We start from the raw sequence: 16,593 nt of genomic DNA, 5'->3' as shown, positions 1-16,593 counted from the left end.
TTGCCAGCAGAGGCTGTGTCTGCTGCTGAAAGAGAAAGAGACAGAGAAAGCCCTGTATGGGACAGCATGTGTTAATTACTCTTAAACCTGTTAGTATATTATGCCTGGCAATGCTCTGAAAATTCTTGGCTTTCTCTAAGAAAATAATAGGGGCTCAGACGTCTCTTTCTTATTTAAAGGCAGCAGGAATAAAACTAAACACAGAAAAGACTAGACACTATAATGATTTCATGGTTTAAAACCCCTTTGCAAGGAACAACCTAATTAAATATCTGACATCATCAGGTTTGTTAGTAAATAGTAACCATGGATGCAGAGAAGGCTTGCATCTCATTACATCCTGCCTTGGATTTCAATGTGAGAGATATTGAGGCTGCCAAAGGAAGGCTAAAAACAAAAGCAGAGGGCACAGATTTTGCTTGCTTATCTCAGGTATAGTACCATTAAGAATATCTATAACTAAGGTCTGGAGTTTATTGTCAAACAGTTCTTTTTTTTTTTTTTTGCTATACTAAAAATAATGTGAGAAAAAATGTAGCTATAAAAAATAAAATAAAATAATATTTACAAACATCACATTAAGAGAAAACTACACTCTGAAGATTGGGCAATATCTCAAATGTATAGTCTCTGTACAGTTAGACTGATTTATGATCACCTGCATTAATATTATTCATTTCCCTTTAAATCCCTGAATAACACAAAACAGCTGGGTATATGGGGCTACACTGCTGAAAAGTGTAACAAAATAGAATGAAGCCCACTATCTGCTAAAAACAAGATAGTAATAGGAAAATGTGGATTATCCTGCAGTTGGCAGATACAGGAAGATGAGAAAAAAAGATCCTTCCATTAGTCAAACCAATATCCTAGACCGTTTACTATGGCTCATCCACATTACTATATTTATTCTTGCTGTTTTTTGTGCACATGTAATGCCACTGTGTTCTGTTGTGAAAATAAAGACTTGAAAAAAATATAAAAATAGATGAAGTGTACCAATAGAATTGTTTGTAGTTTAGGATTGAACAAATGCAGCTAATCAGACATAAATGATTTTCCGGAATCAGGTCTGCCTGCTCTTTCAGGCATCCTGCCAATGATATAGATAAGCATTTTGACTTGGATCTTAGGGACTTGTTTTCTTTTAATCCCTTATTTATAAAAAATGTAATTTAGTTTCACCGCATTGGAAAGTTTCCTACTCAGTCTATTGAATAAAGATGTAGATAACACTAATTCTTGTTTTCATAGCATCCATAAGTGCTGTAGCAAGCTGAGATGATGTAAAATGAAAACAAGAGTCGCTGTATAAATGGCAACATGAGATTCTTGAATGACATCTGACACAAATACATAAACCATGTCATTCAAATTATCATATTACCACATCATTAAAAACACTTTCCAACTGATTTTTCAGGAAACATTGTAGCTCTCATCAAAGAAGAACACATTCAATAAGCCTATCTTTATTGCATAAACCAATAGCCAATCGTGTTTGGGGTGTGAAAACAAAATGATAGAATCAGAGTTGCACTAAGCCAGTGATGGCGAACCTTTTCGGCACTAAATGCCCAAACTGGAATGCATGTGCCTGCATGTGCATGTGCATGTGGCGGAGCACCAGAAAACTGAACACCAGTTGGCCAGTGTGTGCATGCCTGTTTTTTGGCATTTTGGGGGCCCTTTTTGGCCATTTTCAGGCTGTTTTCAGGCTGTTTGGGGGCCATTTTTAACTGGAAAATGGCCTGGAAAATGGCCTGGTTTTGGCCAGCCTTCGGGCCATTTTTCAGGCCATTTTCCAAGCCATTTTCAGGTGATTTTTGGGCCAAAATTGGCTTAAAAGACAGCATGAAAACACCTCAGAAAATGGCCCAAAATGGCCTGGAAAATGGCCTGTTTTTTGAGCATTTTGGGGGGCATTTTCAGGTAGTTTTTCAGGCCATTTTCAGGCTGTTTTGGGGCCATTTTCAGAAAATGGCCATTTGGGGAAAAAAGCCAAAAACAGGCCTGAAAAACAGTCTGAAAACATTGAAAATCCCCCCAAAATGGCCTGAAAAGGACCCAAAACCAGCCTGTTTTTTTGACTGATTTTTGGGCTGTTTTCCGGCACTCCAGCACCCGTGAAGACCAGCTGGCCGGTGCGTATGTATACACCAGAAACTAGAAGAGCATCTGGCAATGGTGTGTGTGCCCTTTGAGAGGGCTCTGCGTGCCACCTCTGGCACATGTGCCATAGGTTCATCATCACAGCACTAGGCCATTAAGGAATCCCACATTAAATGATGGGAAACTGGGAAATTAAAGCATTCCCAATAGATATCTATTTGACCTTTGCTTGAAGACATTTAATGGGGAAAAATCTCTAGGTTTCATTGTTGAACTAATACAATATTTATCATTATTTTTTGTCCTGCTACTTTGGGATGATAGAATACATGCTGTCATATTCTTCATTTTAGGTGGTATCCTGTTTCCTGTATTTCAAGACTCAGTAGAAACTTGAGGAACTTTAGTTAACTTAGTTTGGAAAAAGAGAATTTACCACTATCTCCTCTCTACCCTACAATCTACTATAGCAATTTGAATTTCCTAGAAGCTTTATTGTCCACCTTACACCCTCCCCCCAAAAAAACCCCACAACTGTATTGAATGAAACATGGAAGATGGAAGAAAATATGAGGAATTGTCAATCCACCCAAAACCAAGAAAGAAATGTGGTGAATTTTCTAAGCAGATTTCTGTATCAGAAAGTTTTTCTGATTCAGAAGGCAGTTCTTGATGGGATAACAATCAGAGTCACTTTAGCCTAGCCACTTTAATGCATATATCCACCAATCTGTAAAGCACATTTTAATACATTGGATGCTGTCATCTTTTCAACACAGGTCTTTGAATTGTGCTGAAATTTCAGCACCTTGAATCAAAACTAATTCACAGACTACCAATGCAATGCTTTTGGAATCAGTCTCATAATCTTCTCCACTTAACTGGCTGAAACTAGCAATTAATGCTTGTTGTAATTTCTCCTCTATTAAAAAAAATGTTGTAATCACAAGAGATGTTTAAAAAATGGGTGATTTAAGTTACAATAAATCTCTACAAGGGTGTGTTTACCAGGCATGCAGTCAGGAGGCAGAGAATGGTGGGGTTTGAACTTCTCTGTGTCGCTGCCAAATATTAAGCAGTCCTTTAAAAAAATCCAGACAGCTTTGCCCCTGACTGTGTTCTTTGAGATAAAACAACTTTTCTGAATTCATGATAATAAAAATTATTTGGATTTCTATATTCCATACAATCTCCTGAATATGAATACTTATCTTCAGAATAAGCATTGGCTCAGAAGTATGAAATCCTACTTCAGCTTCTATAAATAACATTAGAAATATCTGTAGGAGTCCAAAAGTCATACATTATTGTTACTGGTACCCTCTGAATTGTAATCTAAAAGTGAAATCCTGATAGTACACATTTGAATAATATTCCTGTTTTAGATATAGAATTATTACTTTAACCCAGTTAGTCAAAACAGTGATAATATGTGATATAAGTAAGATAGCTTTAAAATAACAGAGATATCAAAATGGTTATTTTGTTTGATATACCTTATAAGAAAATAGATGTGTACCTTTGATCTATGGTTCCTGCAAGGTCTTCATTTTTGTTATAGGTTTTGGGAAAGGAATGCTATCGTTGCTTTTATATAGATTCATACTGTTGTTGTCAAATACTTTTAGATCTCTATCTGTAGGCTTTGTGAAGTTGGGGAGGACATTTTTCAGAAAATTTCCAACGGTAGAAGACAACACCTGGATTTTTTCCTTCCTATTGTGCCTTAAAGGAATTTATAAAAATAAAGCAAAATATTATGAAAATGTAAACCTGATCCGCTGCTTCTAGGCAGAACAGTGACTCAGGAAAAAATATAATTAAAAAAGAAGAAAAATTTCTGTTTTTTTAACTCTTGGCAATTTTTGACAAGTTAAATGCTGGATGATTTGGCCCAAACCTGAAAGATGTATTGTTACAGTGAACATATTAATACTATAAAAGAGCTGTGGACTCAAATGTCTTTGGTGCTTTCCTAAAATTGAGGAGAAAAAGCCAGCTGATCCTCTTTGGGGAAGTATTTTCAGTATCTGCTACTAAGGAGTTTTCTCCTGGTTCCACTCTTATCCAGCTCTTTGAATTTTTCCTGAAAATGAATTGGAAGCCAATGCAGTGAAAAATTATTGGTATATAATAAGGGGCATGCAAAGCACACCAACGTGCCTACCGTCCCTGTCCTAATGTTTCCTTTTTACTCGTGTCCATTTCATGTATTAATAATCATGTTTATACATATCTATTATCTAATACATGTTTGACAAAATAAATACAATAAAATAAAAATAATGTATTGAAAAGTATGATAAAAAATCACTTTGGCTTCTGCACCTTGCATCTGCTGAAGTCTTCCAATGCTTCTCAATGGTAAATGTGCATACAGTGCATGGCATCCCATTCTGGATGTGACTAAATGACACTATCCTGTACCACTTGCACTGGCAGAGGAGGTATGCAGTCGGCCCCATCAGCTAGTAGTGTTCAGGAGAAGGGCCTTCTCTGCCATGGCTTCTGCCCTTTGGAATATCTTAAACCCTGAGGTGAGATTGGCTCCCACCTTCTGACCTTCTGCAGGAGCCCCAAGACCTGGCTGTGCCAGATGGCTTGGGGCCTAATGAGAAAGCATCATACAGGAGGTGTTTGTTGAATTAATCCCACCTCGCTGCCCTCACACAGCTCCTCTCCCCATCTTTTATCTATAATCTTATCTTGACTGGGATTTCTATTTTTATTGTTTTAACTATATTTGTTTATTAAGATTTAGTGTTTTAATGCTAGAAGCTGCCTAGAGTTGTTTCATTACAAGATGGATGGCAAATATAACCAATCAATGTCTAAGTGATAGTGTAACATCTAAAAAACAAAAGCATAGTAAAAGCAGTTCTAACCACAGCCACAACTTGAACTTCTAGACATAATCCATGATTTAAAATAATTCCTAAATTGTGATCTTTTAAGAGAATTCAGTAAGAATCTCCAGGTTCAGGTCAAAGTATTTTTTTTCATATCTAAGTTAAAATATTTCATCCATTAACATTCAAACAGTCTTTCAAGATCTCTGAAGTGTCTTAAGTATTGTAATATTGAAAAGGAAATAGCTGGGTAATACAGTATATTTATATCTGATGACATTCAATGCTATATATAGGTAGTCCTAAACTTATGACAACAATTGAGCCACAATTTAGGTTGTTAAGTGATACATTTGTTAAGTGAGTTTTGCCCCATTTTATGACCTTTCTTGGCACAGTTGTCACTGCAGTTGATAAGTTAGTAGCCCAGTTATTAAGTTAATCTAGCTTCCCCATTGACTTTGCTTGTCAGAAGTTCCCAAAAGTTGATCTCATGATCTTGGGACACAGCAAGGTTCATAAACATGCCAAGCATCTGAATTTTGATCATGTGACCATGGGGATGCTGCAAAGGTCATAACTGTGAAAAATGGTCATGTCACTTTTTCAGTGCCATTATAACTTTGAATGGTCTCTAAACAAACTGTTAAAAGTCAAAGATTACCTGTACACAATTTGCGCTTAAATGTAATCCAGAGGCTCAGGAAGAAGGGTCTCCTTCCCAGAGGGCTAAGAGATAAGCTTTCAATATCTGGTAGGCTAGAAGAGTACAGAGGTAGACTACCTCCCCCCAGCAGTTCACAGAATTTGTTTACAATTATGCAGTTATATTAGTCATTCAAGAATTTACTGTAGGCAAAAACAGTAAAGAAACTACATGAATGAAATTCCACACATCATTGTTGGTACTTTGGGCCTCACAAAACTCTTCACAATATTTATATGTAGATATTAAACTGAGTAGAACACTGCCAGAACTTTCGATGATTAGGTCCTCGAGATCCACAAGTAGCAGCGTAAGGACTCGGACAAAGGCAGCCAGCCGATCTGGAATAAGAAGATCCTGCCAGGGTCCAGGAATCCCGTTCTGAGCAACCTTCCTTTGTCCGGTAAGGAGATCGAGAGATCTACTGGAAAACGACGGGCAGGAAAAAGACGGAGGAGACCCCGACACGCTGCCGCGCCGCCGCTTCGCTCCGGTCCCCGCTTGCTGCCGTCTTCGACTCTTGTGACCGCCGCTTTCCTTTGTCGGGTAAGGAGATTGAGCGATCTGCTGAAAAACTTGAGGGAGACGACGGGCAGCGAGGGAAGGAAAAAGACGGAGGAGACGCCGCTGCCGCTGCCGCCGCTGCCGCCGCTGCCGCCGCTGCCGCTTCGCTCCGGTCCTCACTAAAGCTGCCGCCTCCGACTCTTGTGTCCGCCGCTGCAACTCGCCGTGAGCTCCCGGGGACTGGTGAGAGAAGGAAGAAAACCCAAGAAGCGCCGGCCGGGAAGATCGCTGGGTGAGAGCACTCCAACTTTCTCTCCCAATTCGGTCTCCTGTTGTGGGTCGCCCGGAGAGGTTTCCTTCTGGTTCTAAGTCCCGTGTGAATCTAGAGAAAGGGCGATTCGGTAGCCACGTTCTCCATCCCTTGAAGAAATTGAAGAGCTCCGAGGACAGTAATCCCTTCCTCACGATCTAAAAGCCCTTAAATAAGAGTGGAGGGGGTACGCCATTTTAACTAGGACGAGCCCCTCAGACAAAGAAGACTCCTAATACTACCTCATCACCTCAAAACTTACAACTTTTCTACCTCATCACATATACCAACGATTAGATTATCAATTTCTATAAAATATTTTATTAATGGTTTAATTGATTTATTGTTTTTTAACTGATTAGTGTGATTAGAGTGTTTAGTACAAATAGTATGATTACAGACTAGTTTAAAAGACCAAAATCCATGCAATTTAATTGAATAGCAAAATCTTTGATTTAGTGGATTTAAATGAACAGTGTGAGTAATGATTAATGTAAATAATTGACTAGTGATTAGAGTAATTAATTGACCAGGCTGATTGTTGCTTAGAAATACTATCTGATTTGAGAGATTACTACAATAGATTGTTTGATATTGTTTGACGTAATATTGACTATATAGATTACCCTAAATTGTTCATTTAATTAATTCAATCAACGTACTATTTTACCAATATTACCATGCCAAAAAGAAAATCCTACCTCAAACCACAACTCAATGAGAAGACAATCCCCACCAATGAACTACAAGACTCCTGCACCAATGAACCTCAAGACTCCTGCACATGCCTTAAATGCTGCAAAAATCTAATAGATAATAAATACTCCATCAAATGTTCTCTGTGTAAAAAATACACCCACCATGACTGCTTGGGATTACCTGAGCAAATGATTCGATACCTAGAATCATCCAATGAGTTTCATATTTATGCAAATTATGCATATCCAAACTAAATCTGTCTAAAAGAGATGATACCACCGAAACCATCAAAACATCCCCAAACATCAAAACCATTGAAACATCCTCAACCATCGAAACCATTAAAACATCCTCAACACCATATTAGCATCCCTGGACGCCGTAAAAGAAAGAATAACCAACCTTGAAAAAAAAAGACACAACACAAAAACCTGAACATCAAATAGCCACAAACCACATCTCCACCCAACAACCACAATCCAATCCAAAACCCAATCCACAAATAAACGCAACCCAGACAAATATTGATATCCCAATCCTCATCAGAGAAGCTGTTGAGCGTGAACGGAAACGTCCAAACGCCATCTTATTTGGACTAGAAGACAGCATTGTCAATGATGACATCACAACTGTCCTAAACATCATCAGAGATTACCAAGCATCAACCATCTCCGGCGATGAAATACTTGACATTTCCCGCATTGACCGAGAGCTTAAAAATAGAGACGGCTCTGTGGCCCCACGCTTGTGCAGGATCATTTGCAAAATGAATCAAGCAAACGTAAACTCATTTACACTATAAATGATTTACACTCACTCGCCAAAACCAACACCAACCACAAAAACCTCCGTTGCCGCCCTGACTTAACCATACAGCAACGTGCCCGCCTCCCGTGCACTCCGCATCGAACTCAAAACCCGTCTAGACAATGGAGAGAAGGACCTGTACATTGACTACCATGCTGACTGCATCAAAAGTAAGACACGCAACCCAATACCCAACTTTTACCCTCAACCACTACCCTACCTCAACCACCTACCACCACCCACCATCACCCAAAACTACCCACCACCCACCATCACCCAAGACTAGGCACGCACGCCCCAACTACCTCAATCCCAACTGCTGCCGGACTTAAATGCAAACTACTCAATGCAAGAAGCCTCGTGAATAAAATACCTGAATTTCTCATCCTCTTAAATATGGCTAACTTCGACATTATATTTGTCTGTGAAACATGGCTCAATGCATCTCTCCCGACTCCATTACCACAGTAAGAGACTATCATGTTTACCGATCAGATCGTGAAAATCGCCGAGGAGGTGGTGTTGCTATATTCTATAAAAATCCTTACATCTAAAAATATCCAAGTTACCCAGGAGCTTGCCCTTCCTGAAACCATCATCTGTGAACTATCCTTAAACATCACAATTCGATTCTTACTATGTTACAGAGCACCTGATTATGACATCGAACATATAAACAAGCTAAATACACTACTAACATGGGCTACATCCTGCCCATACCCTTTTATCTTTCTTGGAGATTTCAATCTACCTCATATTGACTGGACCCTAAATAATTGTACAACTGAAATCATACACACAACCTTCTTCAATGCTATTACAAATCTAGGTCTTGAACAACTAGTAACCAACAACACTAGACTGAACAACTGCCTCGATCTCATCTTCTGCAATAGTTTGAATTTAATTTACCGAATACAAACCAAAGAACCCTTTTCCAGTAGTGATCACAATATGATTGACTTTTGCCTCAACATACGTCCACGCAAAAAATCACCACAACGATGTCATCCCTAGTTGTAACTTCAAAAAGGCAATTATGATCTTATAGATAACGATCTCTCATCCCCTCGATTGGCAATCTCTATTCACTGGATGCAATACTGTTGAAGATCATTACAACATATTTTTACTTGAAGTCAAAAGAGTCATCAAACTATATGTTCCAACAACAACTCCAATAAAAAAACAAAAAAGCAGATTACCCATATCAATAAGGAAACTTCAATCCAAAAAGAGATCACTCTGGCGGAAAAACAAATCTGGTCACGTTGCTAATTTCAAAACCGATATAAAAATTTATGCCACCAGATAAAGACCGAATGCACCAATTACCACATTAAACAAGAGGAAAACCTTCTAAGCACCAATTCCACCCGTGCTTTTACAATTTTGTAAACAACAAACTAAAAGACTCAAGGTCCATCCCTCCCTTGATAGGACCTGATGGTAAAGACTGCAGCGACGACACCATTAAAGCCAACATCTTTAACACATTCTTCAGCTCAGTGTTTGTAAACAGTAATGGATCATGCCCAATGTTTCCTAGCCGTACCACAGACAACAATAATGATCTAATACATATCGATTTTACAGTAGACAACGTTGAAAAAGCACTACGCAACCTAAAACCATCTCTATCTATTGGACCGGATGGAATATGTGCCTACTTCTTAAGAAAACTATCCGCTGCCATAGCCAAACCTCTAAGCATAATCTTTGAAAGATCTTTCAGAACCAGCTCCTTGCCCAACCTATGGTTACAAGCCACAGTCATTCCCATCTTCAAAAAGGAGACCCAAGCCTAGTTGAAAATTACAGACCAATCTCCTTATGCTGCGTCACCTGTAAAGTCATGGAATCAATTATTAACCAATCCATCATCCTCCATTTAGAGACAAACAACCTACTCTCCAATAAACAATTTGGTTTCAGAAAAAAACTATCCTGTAATCTGCAACTCTTACACTGCAAAAACATATGGACTACTCAACTCGACCAGGGCAAAGCAATAGACGCAATCTACATAGACTTCTGAAAAGCCTTTGATTCAGTGGTACACGACAAACTACTCCTAAAAATAAAATCTTATGGTATCTCTGGACAACTGAATAACTGGATAGAAGCATTCCTGTCAAACAGACAACAAATGGTCAAAATTGGGAACGCCCTATCAAATCCAGTACCTGTCAATAGTGGTGTTCCCAAGGCAGTGTTCTAGGACCAACTCTCTTCATAATCTACATAAACGACCTTTGTGATCATATCAAGAGCAATTGCGTTCTCTTCGCTGATGATGTAAAGCTGTTCAATACCACAGACAATACTACTACCCTTCAAAAGATCTAGACTATGTATCTGAATGGTCTAACATATGGCAACTCCAAATCTCAACAAACAAATGCTCTGTCTTACATATTGGTAAAAAAAATCAGAAAATAAAATACAAACTGAATAGTCAAGATCTTGTTGATGACCCAAGCTCTGTAAAGGACCTGGGAATACTCACCTCTAATGATCTAAGTGCTAGAGCTCACTGCAACTACATAGCCAAAAAGGCATTAAGAGTTGTTAACCTAATCCTACGTTGCTTTTTCTCTGGTAATATCTCACTACTAACCAGAGCATACAAAACATTTGCTAGACCAATACTCGAATACAGTTCATCAGTCTGGAATCCTTATCACGTATGTGATATTAACACAATTGAGAAAGTCCAAAAGTATTTCACAAGAAGAGTTCTCCACTCTTCTACCCGTTATAGAATACCTTACGCCACCAGACTCGAAATTCTAAAACTAGAAAACCTCGAATTACGCCGTCTTCGGTCCGACTTAAGCATGGTATATAAAATCATACATTGCAATGTCCTACCTGTCAATGAATACTTCAGCTTTAACCATAACAACACAAGAGCACACAACAGATACAAACTCAAAGTAAACCGCACCAAACTTGATTGCAGGAAATACGACTTCAGCAATAGAGTGGTCAATGTCTGGAATACTCTACCCGACTCTTTAGTCTCTTCCCCAAACCCCAAAAACTTTAACCTTAGACTGTCTACTATTGACCTCACCCCTTTCCTAAGAGGTCTGTAGGGGGCGTGCATAAGCGCACCAACGTGCCTACCGTCCCTGTCCTATTGTTTCTCTTATTCTTTTATTTTTCTTATATGTACCCATTTCATATATTCACAACTATGTATACACTTGTACTTATTATCTTGTAAACAATTGACAAATCAAATAAATAAAATAAATAAATAAATAAATCCATGAATCAGCAGCCATTACCACCTGCCAGATAAAACAGTGATTCCATATCTTATCCCGAATAAGATGTTTGTTCTGAAATAATATTAGAATTGTTGATAAACAGAACTATACTTTGGTATAGTTCCTAATAGTGTAGCTTGATAAAAAAAAGTCCTTCAAAGGCTTTTACAATTTCTCTGGATTTCTCAAGCAACATTACTATTAAAAATGAGAATGAAAGTAAGGTCTTCTCCTGGTGTTGGAATAGAAAAGGTGTGTTTTCCTGGTCTTGGATTTAGGAAGTCAAAAAGCTTTTCCCCGACAAAAAAGAAGTTTTGAAACATATATTAAATTTATGTTCCACATTTTCTTTTGTACAATTCAAAACTGTACATACCACTCTTTACTCATATTTTCTTCACAACACCCTAGGAAATGGATTAGGCTATGAGACAGTGACAGGCCCAAATCATCCAATCAGCCTAAGAGAGAACTAGGACTCCCAGTTTGTAGTCCAGTTATTTAGCTGCTAAACAAACTGAATGTTTCCTTGGGTGATTCCTGGTGCCCAATCATTGAAGACATGGATAATGGAATTGAATTTGAACTTTCTTTAGATAGCTGAAGTGGTACTGTGACTGGGCTTGATGATAAAAAAAGAAGAGGGCAGGGTTTCTGTGCTTGGCACTAATTTCTGGCATAGTTTTTCACCAAGGTGGTCTAAACATATTTCATTCATTCATGTGGTATGACAGGATTATGTGTGGGCTTTAATGGAAGAGTTATTTTATTCTGCTGTCAACATAACCAATTATTATTTAGTAGAAAAACAAATCCTTAGAATGTTTTATGCACATTGGCTGCCTGGGACAGCTGTATGTATGCTTAACAGATACAACATTGACTGATACCTGGTCCATTGTAGATAGATTTTATTAAAATCATTTCAATCAAAAAGACAAACAAACCCTTTCAGACAAACTCTGTGATTACAATTAATTATTCTCTCTGCATTGGCTGCACTTGCGTTTGTCTAGAATAATTTTGCTTTATGTAAGTGTCTCATTTATATCTCCCACCAAACTATAAATAAGAAAAAAGAAAATCATCCATTTACCTGTAGCTGCTGCAGTATTTGAAAGAAAAAAAATAAAGAAATAAATAAGCAGGAGATGATGGAAGATGGATTGGTTTACTCTTAGCCAAATTGGATCTCATTGCACCCTCATCTCTAAACTAATCACTGTTTCCAGGAAAATCTCTGATCATTATTTCAATTACCTCAGGAAGCTCTTAAGGCTCTCACAATCTTATATACCTGATTGCTTTTACCAAATGATGTCCCATCTTATCTTATACTTTGTTATAATATTCCAGGAGCCAGAGGGGGGTTTATTCTTATAGTTAAACTATAACTTAAAAATATAATTGCTTTTTGTTATATAAAGTATTATCTATCCAATCCTTAGTTGTGGTTTGTGAAAAGGCAGCCAGATTACTTACGTAGGGTCTCAATGTTACTCAGAAGCTTTGATTCACAAGCACATTCACTCATCCAATCAGATCCTTAACTTCAAGAAACTTTGGAAGAACTAAGTTTCAAAGGTTGATGTTTACCTCTAATAGAAAAAGTCATTCCCAACAGTTAAAACCAGAAATAAATTTTAATTTCACACAATCAAAGATCCAGAGCTGGATCACCTATAGTGTCAGAAATCACAGTCATGAAGTAGAAACCTGGTCATGTATGTCTATATTATTTGATGCTGAATGTTAATAACTTTTGTAAGAGATTCAAATGTTTCTATGTAACATTTAGGGCAGTCAATAACATAATCTCCCTCTTCCTCTTTTGTGCATTCACTCTACAAATAGAAATCAGGGATGCTGTGAGAGTCAGGTTGTTGTAAGGCACTGGTCAAGAAACCAGGAGATGGTGAATTGTAGTCCTGCCTTGGGCATGAAAGTCAGCTGGGTGCCTCTCTCTCAGCCAATCCACCTCACAAAGTTGTTGTTGTGGGAAAAATTGGAGGAGGAAGGAGTATTTATGAATCTTTTCCACCTTGAGTTATTTATAAAGTAATAAAGGTTCCTTCTTTGTGTATCTTGGGGAGACCATAAAGCTTAGGGCATCTGGATGATTTGGGGGAGGCTTTTATTTTGGATCTGGTGGTTTTTTCTAGGTAGGTGGTGGGGTCTGTGTTTAGGGGTTTGTATGTGGGGTCTTGGAGTATGTTGGTTAACTTCGTTTGGTAGTCAGATGTGTTCATAACCACTGTCACGTTGCCCTTGTCTGCTGGTAGGATTATTATGCTGGTGTCTTCTTTCAGGTTAAGTAGTGCAGTTTGTTCTTCTTTGGATAAGTTGCTTTTGGGTGGTTTGCTAGTGTAGAGGATGTTGGTGATTTCGAGTCTGATTCTGTTAGCATCATCAGGGTTGGTTTTGGTCAGGCTGGTTTCAACTCCGCATATAATGGTTTCTGTGGGGATGTGCTTGGGAGCGACAGCACCTGAACAGAACACACCCCCAGCCAATCAGAACACAGCCAAGCCCCCAACCAATCAGAACACAGCCAACCCCCCAACCAATGAGAACACACCCCCAGCCAATCAGAACACAGCCAAGCCCCCACTCAATCAAGTCACACCCCCACTAGCAGTTAAAAGGAAGAAGCAGTTGCAAGCTCACATTACTCCGAGAAGCACAAAGCCGAAGACACAAGCCTGAAGATGACGAATGAGATTTCATCGAAACGTTGCCAAGATACTTCCAATTTTACGCAAGAGAAAACCCAACTAACCAAAGATAGATAGATAGATAGATAGATAGATAGATAGATAGATAGATAGATAGATAGATAGATACATACATACATACATACATACATATATATACACAAAATCATAAATGCTTAATGCTTAATCATAATTGTGGAGCAGAACAAAGGGAAAGGAGGGCCCTCTCTCATCCTTTGGGAAGAAAGAGGGCCCTGGAGACTGGGAATATGTGGATGGGGAGGAACCAGCTCTCCCTCAAATGGAAGGAAAGCAGAGCCCCCCCAATCTTGTCTCCTGTCATTCCATATCTCCCCCAAGTCAGAGGAAACCTCTCTCTCCTTTGTCAGGTGTGGCTGTCTGGAGTTGGGAGAGGGAAGGAGGGCTGGGCTGGAAGTGCCAAGGAAGATAGGGTCCTAATAACCAGGCAACAGCCTCCCTTTGGCCTCCACACAAGAAGACTCCCCCTCCGGTTCAGCTTCAGGTTTCTCTTGCCGCTTCCAAGCAGAGAAGGGTCCCTCCTATGTGGAGGCTGAAGGGGGGGGGGTGTTGAGCCCAGAAAAACTCTTGCCTGCACAGACAGGCTGGTTATTAGAAGACCGTCTTTCTCAGCGTTCTTTTGGTCTGGGCATTTGGTCTTCCCCCACCCCACCCCATGCCAAAGGAAAGCCATCGAGGAAGATGAAGATCCATGCCAGGAGAGGCGAGCTGGAAGGTGCAAGAGTGCCACGCAAATGCTAGTGTGGCACTCCTGCACCTTCCTGCCACCTCCATCACCACTTCAATCCACCTGTGCCACCAGCCTCCTCTTGCTGCAACAGCACCATCACCTCGTCCTGGCTGGCGAGGGCTGCGCTGCTTTTTGCAGGTTTGCACTCAGCCAAAGGGTGGGGGCCAGTGGGTGGGCGGGCCATGTAGATGGCGCAGCCTTGTGTTTCAGCACAGCCTGGATTAATTGCTTTGGGGAGGACATTTCTCTGTGGCCCACCAATATTTTCTCACGGACCACTAGTGGCCCGCAACCCACCGGTTGGTGACCGCTGTTGTAGAAGAACCTTAGGAAGCCATTATCCCCATAATATGGATGGTTTAAATCATCTGGGTATTCTGGCACAAAACATAAAGAATATCCTCTGTTCATAATACAGATAAACTTTTGAACAATCCAAATTCATTTTAATGGAGCTAGGCTGAAAAAATATCCCAGTTATCCTGTGCCCCATCAGTCAGATTTATCTGTCTGTTAGTCTGTCTCTTAATACTTGGCTGCCAGTTAATTCCTGTTGAGAATGTATGTGCACATTAAATGGTTTCACCTCTTGGAAACATTCGTTCTAGTTGTCAGCAAAAACTCCTGGCAAAATATCAACAATTTTAAAATAATTGTATGTTTTTATATATTCATTGTCTCAAATATACTGTATAACCACCAGCTGCAGCACAGGTGTATCGATAGTGGGGTTTTTCTCAGTCATGTACTACTGTTACCAACTAAATCATCATAATTAAGTCCTGATGATTAAAGAACAGATGTCAATATCGGTCATGGTACAAAATTATCAGAAAGTCTCTAGAAATTATAAAGCAATGATCTATACTAAAAATTATGTGTAAATGAAACATCTGATGTTATCTGTTCTATATTATTAACAACATCAATCACATATCTGTAACTTGCAAGTATATTAGTTGTATTTTCATGAAGTCTTCATGATTTCATTGGTTTTATATTCTTATCCTACTGCCAAAGTAAACTCTATTCATTAATATAAATGTATTGCTTTCTCTTTTCTAAAGGAGAATTAGTTTCTCCTGACTAATTAAAAACCTTCTTATTGGTAGGTATATTGACAACTGCAACCTAAAATGCTAACATATTAATGTAATTAGGATTTTCTCCTTTTCTTTATTTTATTTTTAACATTTTTTGTTAACTTATTGTACTAAAGTTGTTACACATTCTATTTATTAATTTTGGTTGTGATCTCCCATATGTCAGCCTCTTTCAAAAGAATGCCAGCTGAAATAGTTCAAGTTTTCAAATGGCTGCTAGATAACCTCATATTGGTGCTGTTTCTAAATAGATATTTTAATGCCCTAATATGGGGACTGAGAGGAAAGCTTAGAAGCCAAAGATACAGACAATTTCAAATCCATTTCAGCCTCAAACAGAATGACAATTATAATACTTTCGAGTTATGTGTTATGCATGAAGAAAATACTCTAAAGCCAATTAGCTTCATCTAAACTGCAGTTTGAGGTAGATGTTAAGTAGTAAATTAGAATAATAAAGTTAAATTAATTAAATTATAATCATTCATGCTGAATTGTAAAAAGTAGGAAATACTATTACCAACTTCTGAAATAGAGAGAAATGTATCATTCCGTGAAAAAACTACTTTTTGAATCATGAAAACATCACTGGTTGGTCCTGAACCATGTTTTAAATGGTTGACAAAGGCTGATATGACAGACCTTGATTATTTTTAACATTTATGTAGAAATTTCAAGTAAACAAAATAATGGACAAAATACCTAACATATTACTCAAATCTTTAGGGTAACCATAGGAAAT

At 38.6% G+C, this 16,593-nt stretch overlaps 1 long non-coding RNA gene across 1 annotated transcript; it reads left to right on the top strand.

Moving 5' to 3' along the window:
* Positions 1-322: 322 nt before the first annotated feature.
* Positions 323-3,949, top strand: LOC148130916 (uncharacterized). Its single transcript, XR_015749464.1, has 2 exons — positions 323-432; positions 2,466-3,949. It is a non-coding gene; the product is annotated as an uncharacterized LOC148130916 (long non-coding RNA).
* The last annotated feature ends 12,644 nt before the right edge of the window (positions 3,950-16,593 follow it).

Source organism: Notechis scutatus, chromosome 4 (genome assembly GCF_049901735.1).
Source record: "Notechis scutatus isolate UNSWTSFEM ecotype Mainland chromosome 4, rNotScu1.2, whole genome shotgun sequence".
NCBI lineage: Eukaryota > Metazoa > Chordata > Lepidosauria > Squamata > Elapidae > Notechis > Notechis scutatus.
Note: the sequence above shows the minus strand (reverse complement) of the source record. Positions and strands in the feature narration are given on the sequence as shown.